We start from the raw sequence: 20,284 nt of genomic DNA, 5'->3' as shown, positions 1-20,284 counted from the left end.
AATCAGAAAATAAAAAATGGACATTTGCAAAACATTTCAGGTTTGCAAGCAATATGCCAGGTTAGGACTATAGCATAGCTATGGGAATATGTGTATGTGCCTGTACATGTATTTATATGTATATATGTGTGTCTGGGGCAAGTTGGAGTTAAAACAACAACCACCCAAAAACACGCCCAGACAGTTAAAGTGCTTATAAAATGGCGGGAGGGGGGGAGAGAGAGAGAGAGTCTGACACTATATAAAGAAAACACTGAGGGGAATGGAGGAGAGGAACTAGAGTTTGCTCCTCGGGAAAGACTCCTCCTGAAATATTCCCATGAAGGACTCTGCTACCCCGAGAGCCAAGAGAGAGAGGGGAAGGCATGCAATTTGGAATGATCTATGGCCAAGAGAGTGGGACACGGGTGGCGCTGTGGTCTAAACCACTGAGCCTAGGGCTTGCTGATCGGAAGGTTGGTGGTTTGAATCCCCGTGACGGGGTGAGCTCCCATTGCTCGGTCCCTGCTCCTGCCAACCTAGCAGTTCGAAAGCATGTCAAAGTGCAAGTAGATGAATAGATACCACTCCGACGGGAAGGTAAACGGTGTTTCTGTGTGCTGCTCTGGTTCTCCAGAAGCGGCTCAGTCATGCTGGCCACATGACCCAGAAGCTGTATGCCGGCTACCTTGGCCAATAAAGCGAGATGAGCGCCGCAACCCCTGAGTTGGCCACGACTGGACCTAATGGTCAGGGGTCCCTTTACCTTTACTTATGGCCCAGGGAGAGCTGAGAAAAGTAAAGAGGATGGAGAGAAAAGTGGAATATGGATGAAAATGTGACTACAAAGAGAGTTGCAAAAAAGCAGGAAGTAGGAGGCATGAAGATGAAGATGAAGGCAAGGACATGAAAAAGATCTGAAGAGTAGGGGGGATGATGGTTTTATAGGTCATCAGAAGGTGAACAGGTGCTTAGCAATTGTATGGGCAGGGAGGAAGTTTACCATGATGCCATACGTTTGGATTTTCCCAGACATTACTGGGATTTCAAAGGCAGAATTGATGTCTGGGTTGAATTTCTGAAAGGCGGGACTTTGTCCTGGATCTTAGACAAGTCATGTTCTTTTTGGCGATGGGGTGGGTTTTTAATTCTTGAAATATGGTACCTGCACCATGGGGGTGCTTTGTTTACAAGCAGAGTTGCACAAAAAAGTGGGGAGGAGGCATGGACATGGGGGTGAAAACAAGGGTGAAAAGTGAGGCTGTAGAACAGAAGAGTAAAATGGCTTCAGAAATGGGTTTGGGAAGGTGAATAGCAAGCATAATTGCCTGGTGTGGGAAGGGGACTGGTGGGGAGAATGGCGGAGGGTTTGGTAAATGGAGCAAGCAGAGGCACAGCCTCTAGTCTATATACTGTAGACACACACACAACATATCATAACTTCAACACCTCTGAAAATAAATAAATGTGCTACCACTCTGAATAAATTAATATCTAAATATATGGGTTAACATTTTGAGCAAATGCAGGGCTAATTCATTTTTGTTTTGTTTATGACACTCTAATCAAAATGAGATCAATGGAACTGTGGTTGCCATAGTGGTATGGATGTCAAAATGTTCATGCATTCATTAGATTTCAAGAAACAACATGTTTTCTGGGATAAGTAATTAGAGGTACCTAATCTTTCCGACTGAAAACTCATCAAACTATGTGTGTGGGGTGTGTGTGTGTGTGTTGAACATAAAAATTGAGCAAAAAGCAATATATAAATTGAAAGTGAGTCCTAGCTCAGATCCAAGTCCTTGTTCTCCCTCTCTCTTGAAATCAAGACAGAATGGAAGCTCACAGAACAATGTGACACACACACACAAAATAAAATAAAAAATGTAATGAGATGTAGAGAAGAATTTAATATTGAACAAATCCCAAGAAGCACAGAATGGTTTGTCTTCTTACAATAAAACTTCATCCACAATTCCCTTGATGAAAAGCCAATAGGTTTGAAACTTGCTGGGGTTTGTTCTACGTCAATAAATTCTTCACTGCATTCCATCATGGATTATTCTGCTCTTTGGGGGGAAAGTAACTGACAGCACAATCTTATACATGTATACTCAGAAGTAAGTTGTATTTAGTTTACTAAGATGACTCCCTGGTAAGTGGGTATAGGATTGCAGCTGGAGACTCCCTTCCTTTGGTAACACATGCACTGCTGCCATACTGTGCATTTTGAAAGCCATTTGTGTGCAGTTATGTGTTCACAGTAAAGACATGTGAAGGGCAACAGAGCCAGACATGTAAGCCCCAGTTCCAAAGTCTCTAAATCCATGGGGAACTTTCATGTGTTGAATGTGGAAGTCCCAAGGAGGCTTCTAATTGCTTTTTAGCTGAACAAACTTAGAAGCCTCCACAAGATTGGAGAATTTACATTATCAGGGCTTGCAGTCCTGCAAAGCCTGGCTGCTCCAGGCATCGTGCTCCCCAGTCTCCAACCCACAGACAAATAAAGGACCACATAGACTGGTTTGGATCGAAACAGGTCACAACTTTATTGAATACAGATGGGCATGAGGCCATCAAAATACTTCTGGCCCGCCCACCGGAAATCACATGTAGGTCAATCCAGTTCCTAAGACTTAGATCAAATAGGGTGACCCCCCACAAGGACTGCCATCTGAGGAAACATCCTCAGCCCTGGCCCCACCTGGGCACGTGGACATGACCACTCGCCCAGATACCTTTAACACAGTGTTTCTCAACCTTGGGTCCCCAGATGTTGTTGGACTACAACTCCCACCATCCCTGAGCTCTGGGCTTGCTAGCTAGGGATGATGGGAGTTGCAGTTCAACAACATCTGGGGACCCAAGGTTGAGAAAGGCTACTAACGGGATACCCAGCGTTTGGAGGAGCAGGTGGAGACTACAACCTCGCCTCCATCCAAGACAAAGGATTGCCCCAATCCTCAACCACCACTCAAGCAGAATGCTCACCGCCAATCCACTCACATCTACATCCAGGCCCTGATACCATCCACAATGTCTGCTAAGCAAATACAGTGGTACCTCAGGTTAAGTACTTAATTCATTCCGGAGGTCCATTCTTAACCTGAAACTGTTCTTATCCTGAAGCACCACTTTAGCTAATGGGGCCTCCTGCTGCCGCCGCACCGCCGGAGCCCGATTGCTGATCTCATCCTGAAGCAAAGTTCTTAACCTGAAGCACTATTTCTGGGTTAGTCGAGTCTGTAACCTGAAACATATGTAACCTGAAGCGTATGTAACCCAAACTACCACTGTAACATTTCCTGTTGAGGAAAGGTGCATGCCATCAGACCTAAAGAGAGATACTTCCGAGAATGTAATATTGGGGTGCTGAATCACCCAGCCAACCCATTGCAGTATGCAGTGCGTAACTGATTCCCACAGGGTTAGGGTTGGGTCATAGACGTCTCTCAAGCATATCGGACCAGGTGAGGCATATGGTGGGGTATAAATTGTGCAGTGTCTGCCAGTTCTTGATTATAGCCCACTTTAAGTCAATTCCCTTGCATTGCCCCAAATCGTTCCCCCCCCCAACTGAATAATCAGGGCTTCCGGGGGGCCCTTGTGACAACCCGATAACTCCATTTTGTATGGGTCTTTGGACCATAATAAAGAATGTGTGTGTGTGTTTTGGGAGGTGATACAAATCCTACCAGGCACTTAGGGTGGCATTCATCCTCACAACTCTGAAACTTGGGCTGATGGTGAATCGTCAAACCAGGGAGCTTCACAGAGGACTCATGATTTTAACCCTGGTATGCTGCACCCTAGTCTATTTAATATCACCCCAAACTCTGGAAAGAAGGCATAGAAGTCCGGTGAGGGTGGGCACAATCTTTTCCCATAGGGCTTTTAATCACACTAGAAAAATTGTGACAGCAGAGACCCCTTTTAAACCAAGGCTAGACACTTTTCAGTTTAGATTGGCACCAAGGACTGCAGTGCTTTGGTGTTCACCCCTTTGCAAGTGGGGTAGAGGGGGCAGAACAACTCAGCTCTGCCCATGTGCCCTCCTTGGTCCCAACCATGTGCCCTTATTGTATTTGTCAATAGGGACTTGTCCTCTTTGACCACAGGATGCACTGAGAGGCCCAGATGTTACCAGGTGGCTCTGGGTACAGGAGGTTGGTTGGGGGAAAGGAAAGCCTTGTGGCATGAGCCACTCAACACTCTCTCTCTGGATCTTTCCCAATATGTTTTCCAATGTAGATTACTTGTAGCTAGATGGAGCTTCCCTATATAGACACCGGATACATGAGAGTACTTGAAATTCAGGCAATTTACATTTAATGTTGTCCAGCAGAGCTCCTGCTGAATTCTGATTCATCTGTAATTTATTATTTAATCTCAGGATGAAACGCTGTAGAGAGAAAAAAAGTTGCATCCAAAATGTTACTCCATTTCAAAATTAGCCATCTGCCCAGTTGTATGAGCTCAGCCTTTTCCAGTTCCAAAACAACCCATTCTTAATTAAGGTCTGCTCAGAAATAACCTGTGTGAAAGGTGTTCCTGAACTCTTTGTTTAATGCTCAGTGATACTGATCCCAGCAGACCTTGCCAATTTACCTGTCACAAATCAAACTCTCCAAGTGTTTTCCAGGGACAGTCCCAGATTTACAGAAGCTGTCCAGGTTTCTGATTTGATCCTGGAATGTCCCACTTTTCCTTAGGACATCTCTATTTCCATAAGAGATATGTTGGAGAGTATGGAGTCATGTGACCCTCCCGAGCCAAGGAGATAAGTAACTATACAACCTTTAGAAAACATCTGAAGGCAGCCCTGTATAGGGCAGTTTTTAATGTTTAACTTTTAAATATTTTTATATATGTTGGAAGCCACCCAGAGCGGCTGTGGCAACCCAATCAGATGAGTGGAGTACAGTATAAAGACTAAATTGCTGATGATAATGATTGCTATTATTACTATTATGGAATTTTTGTTGTTGTTGTTTAGTCGTTTAGTCGTGTCCGACTCTTCATGACCCCAATGGACCAGAGCATGCCAGGCACTCCTGTCTTCCACTGCCTCCCGCAGTTTGGTCAGACTCGCGTTTGTAGCTTCAAGAACACTGTCCAACCACCTCTTCCTCTGTCGTCCCCTTCTCCTTGTGCCCTCCATCTTTCCCAACATCGGGGTCTTTTCCAGGGAGTCTTCTCTTCTCATGAGGTGGCCAAAGTATTGGAGCCTCAGCTTCACGATATGTCCTTCCAGTGAGCACTTATTATGGAATAGGACGTCCCTATTCATCTTATCAAATATACAGTAGTAGAGAACCATTACTGTGCACAATGAAATTATACCATGTGTGCCCTTTTCCCACCCACCGGGTTCACAAGGGAGTCAATATAAAGTGATTGTCAACACCACCAAACATCAGTGGGGTTTTGCCCATTGATTGGTTTTATTTGTGCTCTCACCACAGCATGGTCTGATTACTGAATAAAGCACTATTATGAAGTCATATTTTTTAATACTGCATGTTTTATCAATGGGCCTGCAGCAATGTCAAAACCATTAGTGTCCTGATCTCCAAACCATGGAGAGAATGCCTAGAATACAAGAGGACAAGGTACATAGATTTCAGAACTGGTTTACATCAAAGTGCAAGCAACAGAAACAGCCGCATTTAAAAACAGTCAGGGTGTCTCATGTGATGGTAGTGACACTTTAATTAGAACTCAGATGTAAGAAGATGTGGAAGAGTCGCAGGGCGCCGTTTCCCGCCTCCCCTTCCTTGTTTGCCATTGTTCTTCTCGTTTCACGAATGTGCTACTTGGTAATGAACTGAAATTTAATACGTCGTTTTCCATATTTCCACCTAGGACTGGCATAAATATGGTACCCTGTTTCCATTTAATGAATAGGTTTCTAGGAATGATTGCAATTTCTTTTATGCGATTAGAGAATTGGCGGCCATGTAAATGATGGTGCCATTCCCCATTTATGACGTGCCAATTTTCTGCCAGCATAGAAAAATCTGGGCCATTTGCTAGTAATAGAGTGATTTGCTAATTAACATTAGAGCTCTCTATTGCCATTCCCTAAGTGGCTAAACAACAAATGGCTATATAATTTATTATTATGTAAAATCCATCCATCCCCCACCTCCCAGCCCAACCTTTCCTTTTACTCAAAATGTATTTATGTTGACAGGATCGTCAATGATTTCCAAGAAATCTACCCAATGAAACAAAGCTGTTTTCCCTGTGTTGATAATATGGGCACAGTTCAGCCAAAGTTAAGCATTTAGGCATTTTGTTAATTTCAATACGAAAGTTAAGCATTTGCTTCACTTCCTCCCACTGAAATGACACAATGAGATTGGATATGTACATTTTGAGGACTATGGGGTAAAATAATAGTGAATGGATTATCCTGTTTTCTTCTGCCTATTTGTTTATAAGTCTTTTGGGTGGTCTTCCCCCTGTAATTTGCTTGATTTCCCCCCCCCCTGTTTAATTCTTGCTAAATAATTTTGTTTCCAAAACAGCAATATAAGCTCTGCTTTCTTCATGCTTTCATTCATTTCAATGTTTACAGCCCCACTGTTCCACTGAAAAATGTCCACCATTACAAAAAAAATTAAAAATAAGAAGAAATAGTTTATGGCAGAAATGAAATGGTACTTTAAAAAAACTAAGTCACAAAGGAAAGCCAGGAGTTAACAGGCAACAGCTATGAAATCAGGCAAAATACTTTCTTTGGGAGCAATCCTATACGCAAGACACTGGTATAAAGCAATACAGTGTGAATTAAGGCAGCATAAAATTACACTAGATGCCAACTCTGCCAAGCAATGGGACTATTGAGCTTGGACTAAGCTAGCAAAGAGAACACATATTTAAATTTGTGTTTGCGTTTTTTGCTGGCTTAATTTATGCTGGGTTGCCAGGTCATGCAGCTGTTCTGGTTGGGATTAGGATCCATCCTACATCCCCAGTCCCTATTCCCACCATGGCCACATTCCAAGAAACCTCCTTTTCAGGGATGAAATCTGGGTCGCAGCTGATCCGAGATGGGAAAAATATACTGCTGTATCTCCTCCTGAGCTGAGCATGGGGGAGTGAAGCCAGTGAGCCTGATTATACTGGGAGATCCACTGGATTCTACCCCCATTCTTTCCAGTGGACCTTGCTGCCATAGAGTTGCAAGGATTACCTGTTTGCCAAAGCAAGCAAGTAGCGAGGTAGACTATGTGATTCACAAATGAGTCCCAATTCGTTGTTCAACTGCAACTCCCATGATCCCCAGAAACCTTAGCCAATGGTCAAAGATGATGAGAGTTGTACTCCAGCAACATCTGGGCACACATTGTTGAAAGACAGAAAAAAGGCAGACAAATGGGTCTCCATGGAGAGACCCATGGAGTGAATTGAGCAGAACAGACTCCTCCAAATCTATGATTCCATGATTTCATAATAACGTCTCGTGGAAGTGTCATACAGAATTAGAGAAAGCAAAGGCACAGAAAACCAATGATGAAGTTCTATGAACAATATGCTAAGCTCTCTACCATCAAGAGTATCTGCAGCTCTTCTTTGTACAAATGCCAGGTGGCCAACAATTTAGGCAAGAGCAGACTCTACTCAGTTAAAATATCTCTTGGAAATTGCTACTATGTCTATTGGACTTTTTTCCTTCTCTGTGCTATATAGAATTGGGTAATAAGCAACTCTGGGAAGCAGCTTGTCAAGATGTTTTAGACTATTATTATTTTCCAGAACTGAGCTCTGCTTTGACCTTGAATAAGCGTCAAGTGAGGGATTGGGTAGAATCCAGAAGGGACCTGCGACTAATTAGAAATACCAATTTCCCCCCTTAGTATCCACACTTGAGAACAGAACATTTTAGAGCTGTTTTTCCGATCAAACTCCCACCAGCTTCCTTTTAAAAAAATGCCTTTATTGAGCTGTTTTTCCAGGTAATGGCCATCTTGAATGGCCACTGCAACAAGGTGCCATAAGCAGACAAACTATATTGGTGGTCAGCCTCAGGTGAAAGACATCACATTATCTGTTAGCCTGCCTCAACCAAGAGATCACTTTCTGAAACCTTTGCTCACAAAAGTACACCCTGGCATAAATGGTTTGGTTTCTTTTGAGTGGCAATAATGGCTTTGTAACACAGAGAGTAGCTCTCTGTGCATGGGCTGGGGGGCGGGGCGGAGGTATCAGAGAAAAGTTATACAAAATTGCTATAAATTGTTGCAGCGATTCAGAGGTTTGATTTGAAAACAAGCTGGGTTCGAGTTTGCTGGTGTCTCTGGTAACCTTTCTCTGGATGTTGGCTCATGGTATAGATATATGAGCTTTAATGTCTTCTTGTACTGTTGCTGGGGGTTTGTCATGGCATTTGGTTAGAAAAATAAACTTGTTTGCTTGATTGATTATTATAGCATTGATTATCATATTTGTACTATTTGCATCCAACTGCAATTTTCTGTTCTTGATCTTTCATCATTGCCCGTTTTCTAATATTCTTATTTGTAGCTTCTTAGCTACCCACTCATCTTATCTTAAGTTAGGCAAGATGACATTCCTCATTTTTCACTGTCTCCTCTTTTGTATATTTCTCTCCCTTTTTTGTTGGCTGTTTATAGCATCTCTATTACTTTTGGCAAATGTGGATGTTCAATTTGATTCTTCTCTCATTTCCTCCCATATTTTTATGTTGCTAAACATTGAAATTTTCAACTTTTAGGGCCACATCTCCACATATATTTAAAGCAGCATGATACTACTTTGTCACTTATTGCTCCCACCCCCCATCATGGGAAATGTAGTCTATTATGGAGGTTGAAAATTGTTAAGAGACTCCTATTGCCCTCACAATGCTACAATTCTCAGAGTGCTTCAATAATCAACCCCTCTTCCCAGGATATTCTGGTATAACAATGTTCTAAATGTATGGTGTGGGTGTGCTCTAAAACTTTATAAAATCCATTTTTATATTTCTATACTTTGATTTTCATCTTCATTAACATCCGTTTTCCTTTTGCTACTACTTCCATCTTGTCATTGATATCTAGCTGTGCAGGTTTACTAAGATGTAAGCCCCAACGTGTTCAGGCAAAGTGTGCTTAGGATTGCCATAATAATAGCAGTTGTTGTTGTTGTTTACATAGCTGTCAACTTTTCCCTTTTCTTGCGAGGAATCCTATTTGGAATGAGGGAATTTGCCTTTAAAAAGGGGGGAAGTTGACAGCTATGGTTGTTTATCTGGCTGAGTTTCCGCAGCCACTCAGGGTGGCTTGCAGCAGAATATAAAAAATAATAAAACAGCAAACGTTAAAAACTTCCTGTTACAGGGCTGCCTACAGATGTCTTCTAAAAATTGTGTAATCCTTTATCTCCTTTATTATTATCACTTTTCACATAACTGTTCACCTTAACATTTTAATGCCCTAAATTTGATCTCATTATTCATCTTCTCTCTCTGTTCTCTGATGTTTTATCATTTTGGCAATTAGCTCAAGATTCTCTTATTAATTTTGATGCATTCATTCTACCTTCCCTTGTCATTTTTTTACTTAAATGCTACTCTCCCCCTCAATCCTTGAGTTTCTCTAATTATTTTCAGTTTTTCAAAGCCTATCCTAATCATTTCATTTACAAAACTGAGTTATTGTAGGTGTTTCAACAGATAATAAACATAATCTTCAAATTATTTTAAGTTTTTCAAACCACGTTTTAATAATTTCATTTCCAGCACTGAGTTATTGTAGGTGTTTTAGCAGTTAATAAACATCATCTCCTAGGGGTGTTAAATGATTAAGTGATTAAGAGCATAGTATATATGGAGTGTAGTGAGCTTTTGGGCGGGGGGGATGCCTATAAATATCAATAATGATGTTTACCAGAAGGTGGCATAACATTATGTGACAACATTAGTTTTTCATCCTCTTCCCCTCCAACAACCAGAATTTCATGGCCACTGAGCTTGCTAAGTCATCACTGGGTTATTTTGATGTTTCCTCCCTTCTAGGAGGATCATCTTCACTTTATATTTCTGCAGTACTGGGTTTTCCACAAACTTAGATACAGTGGTACCTCTGGTTACATATGCTTCAGGTTACATACGCTTCAGGTTACAGACTCCGCTAACGCAGAAATAGTACCTCGGGTTAAGAACTTTGCTTCAGGATGAGAACAGAAATCATGCTCCGGTGGCACGGCAGCAGCAGGAGGCCCCATTAGCTAAAGTGGTGCTTCAGGTTAAGAACAGATTCAGGTTAAGAACGGACCTCTGGAACAAATTAAGTACTTAACCCGAGGTACCACTGTACTGCTATTTGGGGTCAGGATTCACATTTGGATAATTGACTGCAGTGTCCGTATATATGAGGGATAGGGAGCCTTTCAGAGCCCAAGTTTCCTTCTAGCCAACAATCTGAGGGCCACATGGCATTGGTGGGTATGGCCAGAGACAAAAGTGGGTAGGGCAATGGGATGTGCATTTTACCTATATACAGCAGGCTAGTTTCCGAACATCCTCAAACATCCTTTTCTATCCTCCTTCTAAGCCTGCAAGAAGCACTATCAGAGTTTAAGGACACATTGCAGTTGGGCAAAAACCTACCAGGAGGGTGCAAAACAAGGACAGTGAAAGATGCAGCCTGGGGAGTTAGGGATGTGTCTGGGAAGAGACCTGAGGGCCAGGAAATGAGTGTGAGCGGAAGTTGTTTGATGACCAGTGTTGAATGCCTTCAACGGTTTATCACATGGGTATCCTGCTCGCCGGTGTGAGATGTACCGCTGTCTGATTTATAATGAGTGAAAGACGATCCTATTCAAACATATGACTTGCTCTACTGACCAGCTATGAAAAGGCAATTTTTCCCAATTCAAAATTTGGGCTATTACCGCCAAGTAAGTGCCATTTTGTAATTAGTAGCTATAGCTGTGCCCATTCTCCTTTGGCCTTTGATGATCACAATTCTTCATAGCCCGTTTCACTGACATCCATGCTCATTAGTAATCATTTTAATATCTAGTTTAAATTGAATTGGTTATGCAACTCCTGTATTTGAGTCTTACTTTCCTCTGCTTTATTATCCTCTAGTTCTTATTCCAGAGATTTAAGGCAGACTATTTAGATCTCATCTAATGGTGACCTTTCTCTATATTATGAATGCTCCACTACGTTCCATCGTACATTTCAGTATTCACAAAGCTATGGGTTACTGTGCTTCTAAATATCGAAATAATCTGCCTTTAGAAATGAATTTTGTACAGGAATAAGCAGTGAGCGTAAAGATGGATGACTTTATTTACTCGTATTTGTGTACATTGGGCTATCATTTACATATGAGTAAATGAGACGTGTAAAAAACACACAGGCCAATTCAAATAGTAACCAAATCCAATGCTGTGTTGCACTTGGTCAGGTTCACCAAAATCAATGTGTTCAAATAAGTTTAACCCTTTTGCAGCCCACTCAACTTGGCTCCCATAGCATTTCAGGGAGGCAGTGGGTGCCTTTTTTGTGTTTCAGAGGTGCTTATGGGCTGATTCTTTCTGGCTACTATGCATGTTCATTCCTGAGTGGTCGCTGCATCCCTAGGTAGTTCACTGGTTCTACGTGCAGGATAAGTAATATTTAAAGAAGTAACATGCTTTAATGGTTAGAATGTTGCACTAAGACTTACTGCTGGGGAAAAGAAGAATACATTATGGTCATATACTAACCCAATACAAAATTCCCCTGATTATTAGAAATCACATTTCCTCCTCCCTGCAAAAGGTGTTTACCTTTAAGATACAGTACTAAAAATGAACCTCTCCAGCTATATAACAGATGATTTGGACTGAAATGCTGAATTTAGGCTAAGCTAATATTTAATCAAAATGTAATGTGCTCTTTCAAATTAAAATTGAATTACAAGATAGATTTCAAGGGGGGAGGGAATCCTTCTGACAAGATCAAGAATGAACTCTGCAGTCCATGAAAATTTGTGCCACATCAAATTAGGTGTTCTTACAGTATCCCACCCTTTCTTATGCATACAATTAATATGCCTGCTCTATGGCATGGTTCTATTATTCTCTCTGTTCTCAGTTTGAGTCTCCATGTCCTTGTGTAGACTTAGCAAAATGGTACCACCCGTACAAAAGACATCTGTATTGGTGGGCTTGGGGTAACCCCCAAGTTTACAGAATAGGCAACAATTCTCCAAGGGGTACCAAAACAGTTTTGTGTAGACTCAGGTCCCATCTACACTATACATTTAATTTTAAAGCACTCTTACACCACTGTAAACAGACATGACTTCAGCTAGAGTATCCCAGGAACTGTAGGGTTTGGTGTTGTTGTTGTTGTTGTTGTTGTTGTTGTTATTGTTGTTTGTTTAAGAGTGCTAAGAGTTGTTAGATGTCCCCTATTTTCCCTACAGAGTTACAATTTCCAGAGTGGTTTAACAAATGAACCCTATATGTATATTTAAAGAATTTTAATTTTTTTGCCGTTTTCACAAATAAAAAGAACAAGTAAAGGTAAAAAGGAGAAAAATGAAAACTTCCCTTGCTCTCCATCTCTGGTATCTTTTCTTTTCCCTCTCTTCCACATATTCTAAGTTACCAAGTTCTACTCTTTTTACTGATTAATTAAGTCTCGCTAAACTGTTTACTTGTTTATACTGATTTTTAAAATACTCTGCAAACATTTTCCAATCCTTTTTATATTATTGGTCATCTTGTTCTCCTATCTTACTAGGTAGACCTGCTAGCTCTGCATATTCCAACAACTTAAAGTGATATTCTTTCTTGGTCAGTGCTACTTGTTGCCATAGTGGCATACATTTGTATACATATTTAGACATATACGGTATTTACACACACACACACGACTTACGTTGTTACTATTCCCAGAAGAAAAGCTTCTGGTTTCTTGGAATTCAATTTTATTTTGAAGGAGCACCTTACATTATGTTCTAATATTAGCTTATTTCTAATAATCAAGGGAATTTTGTACTGGGTTAGCACATCACCATAATTGATTCCCCTTTTCCCCAACAGCAAGATACTATGGACATGTCTACATTGGTGAAGAAAAAAGAGTTTTAGGTGCATTGTATATGCAATATAACACTGTGACATCAGATGGCGCTGTGGAGTCCTGTCTTTCCCTATCGGATTTTCCTATATGAATTTACAATGCATTTAACTGAATCACTTCTTTGACATGTCTAAATCTAGCCCCAGTCCTTGTACAACATTCTAACTATTAAAGTACCCTACAACTCCCATCAACCCCAGTATACCTGAAGGAGCATCCTCACCCCCATTGTTCAACCCGGACACTGAGGTCCAGCGCCAAGGGCCTTCTGGCAGTTCCCTCACTGCAAGAAGTGAAGTTACAGGAAACCAGGCAGAGGGCCTTCTCTGTAGTGGCACCCATCCTGTGGAATGCCCTCCCATCAGATGTCAAGAGAATCAATGACTATCTGATGTTTAGAAGACAGCTGAAGGAAACCCTATTAGGGAAGTTTTTAACGTTTGATGTTTTATTGTGTTTTTAATATTTTGCTGTGAGCCACCCAGATGGGCAGGGTAATAATAATAATAATAATAATAATAATAATAATAATAATAATAATAATAATTTGATTTATACCCTCCCTGGCCAAGACCAGGCTCAGGGTGGCTAACGCCAAATATAAAATACAGTAAAAACATTAAACAAACAAACAAACAAACAGTTTATTAAAATATACGTTAGAATACAGCTTAAAATGTAGCCTCATTGTAGTGGTAGCCCATAGATCAGATTATTATTATTATTACTCACAAGGGACAATGCTTAGAGATTGTGAGAGTTATCATTCAACACCCAACGTTCTCTGGCTGATGTGCTTGTGCCTCTATATGTTTATATAGTGATAAACAAAGTGATAAACATTTTACCTTTTACCTATATAGTGATATTCAGCTGGGACCCACTGATCTAGGGGGATGCAACTACTTGTGGGTCACAAATAGTTGCACAATTGCAGATGCTGTCATGGGTGGGGAATTATCCCATTCTTGTGTCGCTTGGGACACACACACTCTTGCACACGAAGGTTGGTTTGAACATCACGCCCAGTTCAACACAGAATGAATCTTCCTTCTTCTTTGCTCAAATATATGTATGTCATTGAAAAGTGGGGAGGGGGGGGGGGAGCCTAGCTGTTTGCTTTGTTCCGGACTTGTGATATGCTTGGAATGAATTACTTAATATCGAACTATTGGGACTAAGACGCATGTGGTACCATCTGCCTGATTTGTTTCCTTTCACTCCAGGGACAGAGCAAGTCTAAAGCTGCAGTGTGAGATAGCCAATACAAGGCTCGGCCAGCTATCAATTCCCTGCCACAGGTGTTGATGTGGATAAAGCCTCTCTGCGGCCTACTCTCCAAATGTAAGGTAACTTAACTTTGAAGTATCGAAATCTGCTTCCCTCCCTGTGCTTGCTGCAGCTTCGAGCTATTTCCGTTGTCTGGCTTAGGGCACAGGACCTTGGAGTTCTTTGGAAGTACAGTGGTACCTCAGGTTAAGTACTTAATTCGTTCTGGAGGTCCGTACTTAACCTGAAACTGTTCTTAACCTGAAGCACCACTTTAGCTAATGGGGCCTCCTGCTGCCGCCGGGCCGCCGGAGCACGATTTCTGTTCTCATCCTGAAGCAAAGTTCTTAACCTGAAGCACTATTTCTGAGTTAGCGGAGTCTGTAACCTGAAACATATGTAACCTGAAGTGTATGTAACCCGAGGTACCACTGTATATCAGAATGTTCCTCAGTAAGATCAGGAGCATGGATGTAATCAGGGGAGGGCTGCCCCCCAAAAAAAAATCAAGTTAAAAAAAAATACTTAACTAAAAGTAGACATTGTACAAAGATTTTGACAGATTTTTCTGAGCACTTGGGGGGGGGGGTCAAAAGAAAATAATTTGAAGCAACCTGTTGGGACGTCTCATTTTGAATGACGATGATGACAGGTGGGTGTTCGCACTCCCCACAACATAAATCCTAGCTGCTTCCATGTTCAACAGTGGAGGAAAAGTTGTCCAAAATCTTAGATTGATATCTCAGTTCTACACAGAGGTAAATACCTTGGAGTACGCAGGAGGATGTGGGAGGATAGCCTAGCGGCCTCCCACAGCACTGAGGTGCTCAGACTAAAAGATCAAAGCTGGGAGCTTTATATCAGGTAGTGGCATAAAATTGGCTTTCTGGAACCATCTGAACAGGAGGATTCTGAACTGTCATCATGTCCTGGCTTACGTTCTCTGTGCAGTGGTTCCAATACCCTCTGGAGTACAAATGTAATGCTTACATGACCAGATCACCTGGTTTAGCTCCAGAGAATCTGGCACCAGAAATGTGCAATTCTGTATGTCTATTCGGGGGGGGGGGGATCCATTTGAGTTCAATGGATCTTATTCCCAGTCCGAGTGGTTGTGTGGCAAGACCCTCAAGTCAACCCCCCATCAGCATAAAGAAATTCACACAGACACAGAATTTTTGTTTAAGGTTACTGGGCAAATTTTCTGGCCACAACTTTATTGATTACAGGAAATGTGAGCGGTATTGGCTTAGGCATTGGCAAGACTATATCTGTCTCCTGCCCCCTTTGCAGGAAGTCTGTAAGGGTAAACCACCCAAAGGGAATCTGCTTCGGGGGAACCCGCCTGCATCTCCCCCGGTGTTCCCAGAGGCCTGGCATGGCCCTAGCCCCTCAAGAGGACTTCGGACAAGATCCAGGCTCTGGATTCCTTTAACGGAATACCCTTGAAATGGAGGGGCAGGCGATGGCCGACCTCCCCTCCCCCACTCAACAATAAGCCAATGCCTAACCGTCAAACCTTACAAAGTTGTGACGATTGCTAAGGGGTAGGCAAAAACCAAGTGGCCCATGCCAATTCGCCAAATGGAAAAATTCCTACCCGGTCCCTGACCCAAGACAGGCAACCAACCAAAGTCCAAAGTGAGTCAAAGGACACTTAAATTAAAGGGAGGGTGGGCGGGTGTTCGGCAGCGTGAAGCAGGTGCTTGGCAGGTGAGAATTCTACCACTGAACCACCAATGCAGATGGCATCATTTTTTATCCTCGTCTGTGACCGTAATAAAGTTCATTCAGTTGTTTGGCACACGCCACACTGCCACTTTTATACATTCCCCCCATGATCACCCATTCAAATTGATTGGGCAATAGCCCTGGGTGATCATAGTGCCACCCTGGTGTGAGGGTGATGGCTCTACCCACGCCAGGGTGGGGGGGACCGGGTTGAGGGCCTGCCCGCAACCAGGACCATCTATTAAGATGATCCCACTTATAGGACAAAAGCAAAGGACCCCTGGATGGTTAAGTCCAGTCAAAGGCAACTATGTTGTGTGGAACTCATCTTGCTTCAAGCTGAGGGAGCTGGCATTTGTCCACAGACAGATTTCTGGGTCATGTGGCCAGCATCACTAAACCGCTACTGGCACAATGCAACACCGTGACAGAAACCAGAGCACACGGAAATGCCGTTTATCTTCACGCCACAGTGGTACCTATTTATCTACTGATATGCTTTCAAACTGCTAGGCTGGCAGAAGCTGGAGCAGAGCAATGGGAGCTCACCCTATTGCATGGATTTGAACAGCCAACCTTCCAAGGCTTGGTGGTTTAGATCACACCCTAACATATGTAATGTTTGTAGCCTTAGTGATAACAAAGGGTGCTTCAGCAAACTTGTCGGCTTGATTTCTGACCCATACACCATATTCCGGAAATGTAGAAACTTTTCCCCAAGCTGTGCTTTGTTTGAGTTACTGTCTGTGGAAAAATCAATCAATCATCCAATGCTTGTGGAAGGCAGTCAGATGTTTTAAAGAGAGGAGGATGAGTCTTGTAAGGACGTGCAAATGTTGGTGGCTGGGATATCACCACAGCTGCCCTCTACTCCAAAAGCAAAAACAAAACAAAATGACAAAAAATTGGAAGGTGTACCCATGCTTTCTATGTTTTCTCACTTGATCTAAACATCATGGATAATAACTGTGCTTTCATGGTGACTTGTTTGTTTGTTTGCTTGCTTGCTTGCTTGTTTTAAAAAAACGGAAAAGACTCCTGCAACATATACCTCACTGCCAAGTATCGTTGGGAAGAATTGTTCAGATTCTCTCCCTTAGCAGCCACAAGGAAGTTCTTGAGGGGTGTGTGTGATGCAGTTACTTAACTTAAGAAGCTAAGTTTGGCGTCTTTATTCTGCTCCCACGTTACGAGAGATAGCTTTTTAAATGAAAAGTTAAGACTTTGAAAGCAGCCAAGATTTTCTGTCGAGTGGGATGGGAAGACCCGTGGGAAAACTGATTATAAAACTTTGACGGCATTTGCTGCTGAAGGCACTGGAAATATCTTGAAGTCATTATCGATGCTGTGCGAGGGCTATGCGCAGGAGAGGGTGAAATTGTTTTAATGAGTTTTGAACTCATCTGGATGGCACCAGTACTATTTAATATTCATTTGCCAGAGTGGGCTTTGTGAACCTCACACTGCTGAATTTTCAAAACCGCCCAAGGGAATGTCCTAGGGGAAAGAGATGCTAGCTTTTCCCTGGGATACTCCCTATATTCCCAATGTGTTCTTTTCTTTTTTGCATTTTTTACCCTATGTTTGTATAAGGACTTCGGTGTGGCATATATCTATCCACTCATCCTCCCATATTATCAATGTAAGAGGGAGGTCAGATGAAGAGAGGATCACTTACCTAAGGACACCCAGCAAGCTTCATAGCTGATCAGGATTTGAACCTGAGTTCTAGATTAACTCTATATTCAATACACCAGTGTTCGCAACCTGTTGGAGCCATTGGGCACACTTGGAATATGGAGGAAGTGCTGTGGGTGCCAGTCACAAAATGGCTACCCCAGGGTGTGTGGCATAACACAAAATGGCCACAACATCTAAAGGAACAGTAAATAATGGATCACAAAATATGCTGGGCATGTCCCCACCCTCAGCCAATTTTCCTCTAATCAGAGCAGAAGGGAGGGAGGGATGGTGTCCAGTTCTGGCCCTTTCAAATGCCATGTTTTAGGAAGTATGTTCAATGTAGGAGAGGCCAAGCCAGTGCAAAGAGGAATGGAATAGGGAGAATAAACAGTCCCTTGTGCATTGCAGACTGCTTAGAGGACATTTACGGAGACCTTTTGTGGGTGCCACAGAAGGGAGTTGAGGTTACACGGTAATCTGCAATGTGCCATGTTGTTTGTAGTTGTGTATTTCTGCATGGAGCCATGAGTGTACAGATAAACTACATGCAGCGAGGATGCTAAATGACAAGTCAGGGAGTATAGCTTAGTAGCAGAGAATGTGCCTTGTGTACAGATGACTCTCCATTTGGATCCCGGAATCTCCTGTAAAAAAGAGTGATGGAATGGGTGAAGAGGAAAAACCTCATACTGAGATACTAGCTGCTGAAAACAGCTGGAGGGGAGATTGCTGTTGTGCTTAGGTCTTACTTCAGGGTTCCTTATGGGCTTCTGAGAACAGGATGCTAGGCTAAATGTGCCATTGGCTTAACTCAACAGGCTCCAAAGCGTGTTTTCATTAATAGAGAGCACGTGTTGTGGTGATGTCTGGAAGGCCACCCCTCTGTTGCTGGGTGGGTTAGTTTGGATGACCAACTGCAGTGATTTGGCGGTTGGGTTGTTGGGCAAATTTTGGTGTTGCCATTTAGGGTGTTGGACCAAAGATTATAAAATGAAGTCACGCAGCTCTGACTAGGCACTTTTGCTGCGTGCACCGGATCACCAGCCCACCCTCCCTGAAATGAGGGTTATTTTGCTTGACCTTGCTATGCCTGTCATGAGGTCACCTACTTTGGGGGCAGGGGCCTGGTAGGAATTTTGTCCAATTGGCTGATTGGCTGGTGCCATTTGGTTTTTGCCTACTGCATAGCAAATTGTCACAACTTGTAAGGTTGCGGTTAGGCATTGGTTAAAAAATTTGTTGGTGGAGGGGTCAGGATTGGCAGTGCCTGCCCCTCCAATGCTGCTGCGGAAAGGGAATTCCATTAAAGGAATCCAGGGGCTTGCCATTCTTTCGTCTGTACCCCTGAAGGGGGCTTAGGGCCGTGCAAGCCCCAGGGAGCGGGGGGGTGGGTGAGGGTCTGGTGCCCAGCTCCATGCTCTCCCCAATATTGTTTTCCCTTACTGGCTTTCGCTGGAATCCGGAAGTCAGTTCTGTCCCTGGGCGTGGGAATAGACAGTCATAACCAATGCCTAAGCAACCACTCACATTTATGTATTTTAATAAAGTTGTGACCAAAATTATGCCAAAAACCTTAAACTGTGGAGGCAGGGCATAGGCATCATGACTAGTAGCCATTAGTAGCCTCGCCCTCCATGAATTTGTCTAATCCTCTTTTAAAGTTGTTGGTCTGTGGGAGCAATTTCCACCGCTCAACTATATTCAGCATAAAGAAGTACTCTATCTGTCCTGAGCTTTCTAACATTCAGCTTCATTGCCTGCCCATGAGATCAAGAGAGGGAGGAAAACTTTTTTCTCATGCCATGTGCAATTTTATAAACTTCTGTCATGTCATCTTTTGCTTGCCTTGTCTCTAAACTAAAAATTCTCAAAATCTGAAACTTTTCCTCACGGAGTTTCACTCCATCCCTTTGATCATTCTGGTTGGACTTACGCTAATCTTTTCTGACTTCTATCATGTCACTTCTTACTTGCCTTGACTCTATGATATCTTTTTTCAGGTAGGGAGATCAGAATTATACACAGTATTTAAAATGTGGTCTCGCCATAGATTTGGATAATGGCTTGAAGTTAGCGGCATCTTTCCTAATGATTCGCAGGATTTCCCTTTTTCACACTGGGTCAATATCTTCATCGTGCTGTCCTCTATGATCCCAAAGCTTTATTTCTGGTCAGTCGCTGGCAGTGAAGAAATCATGTGCATTTATGTTAACTTGAAGTTTTTTTGCCCCAACTTATGTGACTTTACACTTGTTTACACTGAAATGCATTTGCCATTTCCCTTCCCATTCTCTCAGCTTCGTGAGGTTCTTTTGGAGCTGCTCATAATCTCTTTTTGTTTAGCAAGGGTGAGCAAAAAATAAGGCTAATGTGGTTGAGGAACCACATTTTACCGCTTTGCTTTCCTTCTCCACGGCCAAAGTTTGCTCACCAGTCACCATCTGTTTGTAATTACAGTACAAGACAATAGAGTGAATCCACTCACCCAGGAGAGAGAGAGAGTGTGTGCAATGCCAATGTTGC

At 42.5% G+C, this 20,284-nt stretch overlaps 1 long non-coding RNA gene across 7 annotated transcripts in view; it reads left to right on the top strand.

Moving 5' to 3' along the window:
• The window catches only part of LOC309373833, a 167,664-nt gene that overhangs the window by 42,107 nt on the left and 105,273 nt on the right, over positions 1–20,284 (top strand). For 6 of the 7 annotated variants that reach the window (XR_014170208.1, XR_014170209.1, XR_014170210.1 and 3 more), the window contains one exon: positions 14,305–14,427. This is a non-coding gene — a long non-coding RNA (uncharacterized lncRNA). The remainder of the gene's footprint in view (positions 1–14,304; positions 14,428–20,284) is intronic. The other variant, XR_014170212.1, reaches the window with a different exon arrangement.

The sequence above is a fragment of the Podarcis melisellensis genome (genome assembly GCF_964234715.1).
Source record: "Podarcis melisellensis genome assembly, chromosome: 7".
Lineage (NCBI taxonomy): Eukaryota > Metazoa > Chordata > Lepidosauria > Squamata > Lacertidae > Podarcis > Podarcis melisellensis.
This window is presented reverse-complemented; position numbering and strand designations above follow the sequence as displayed.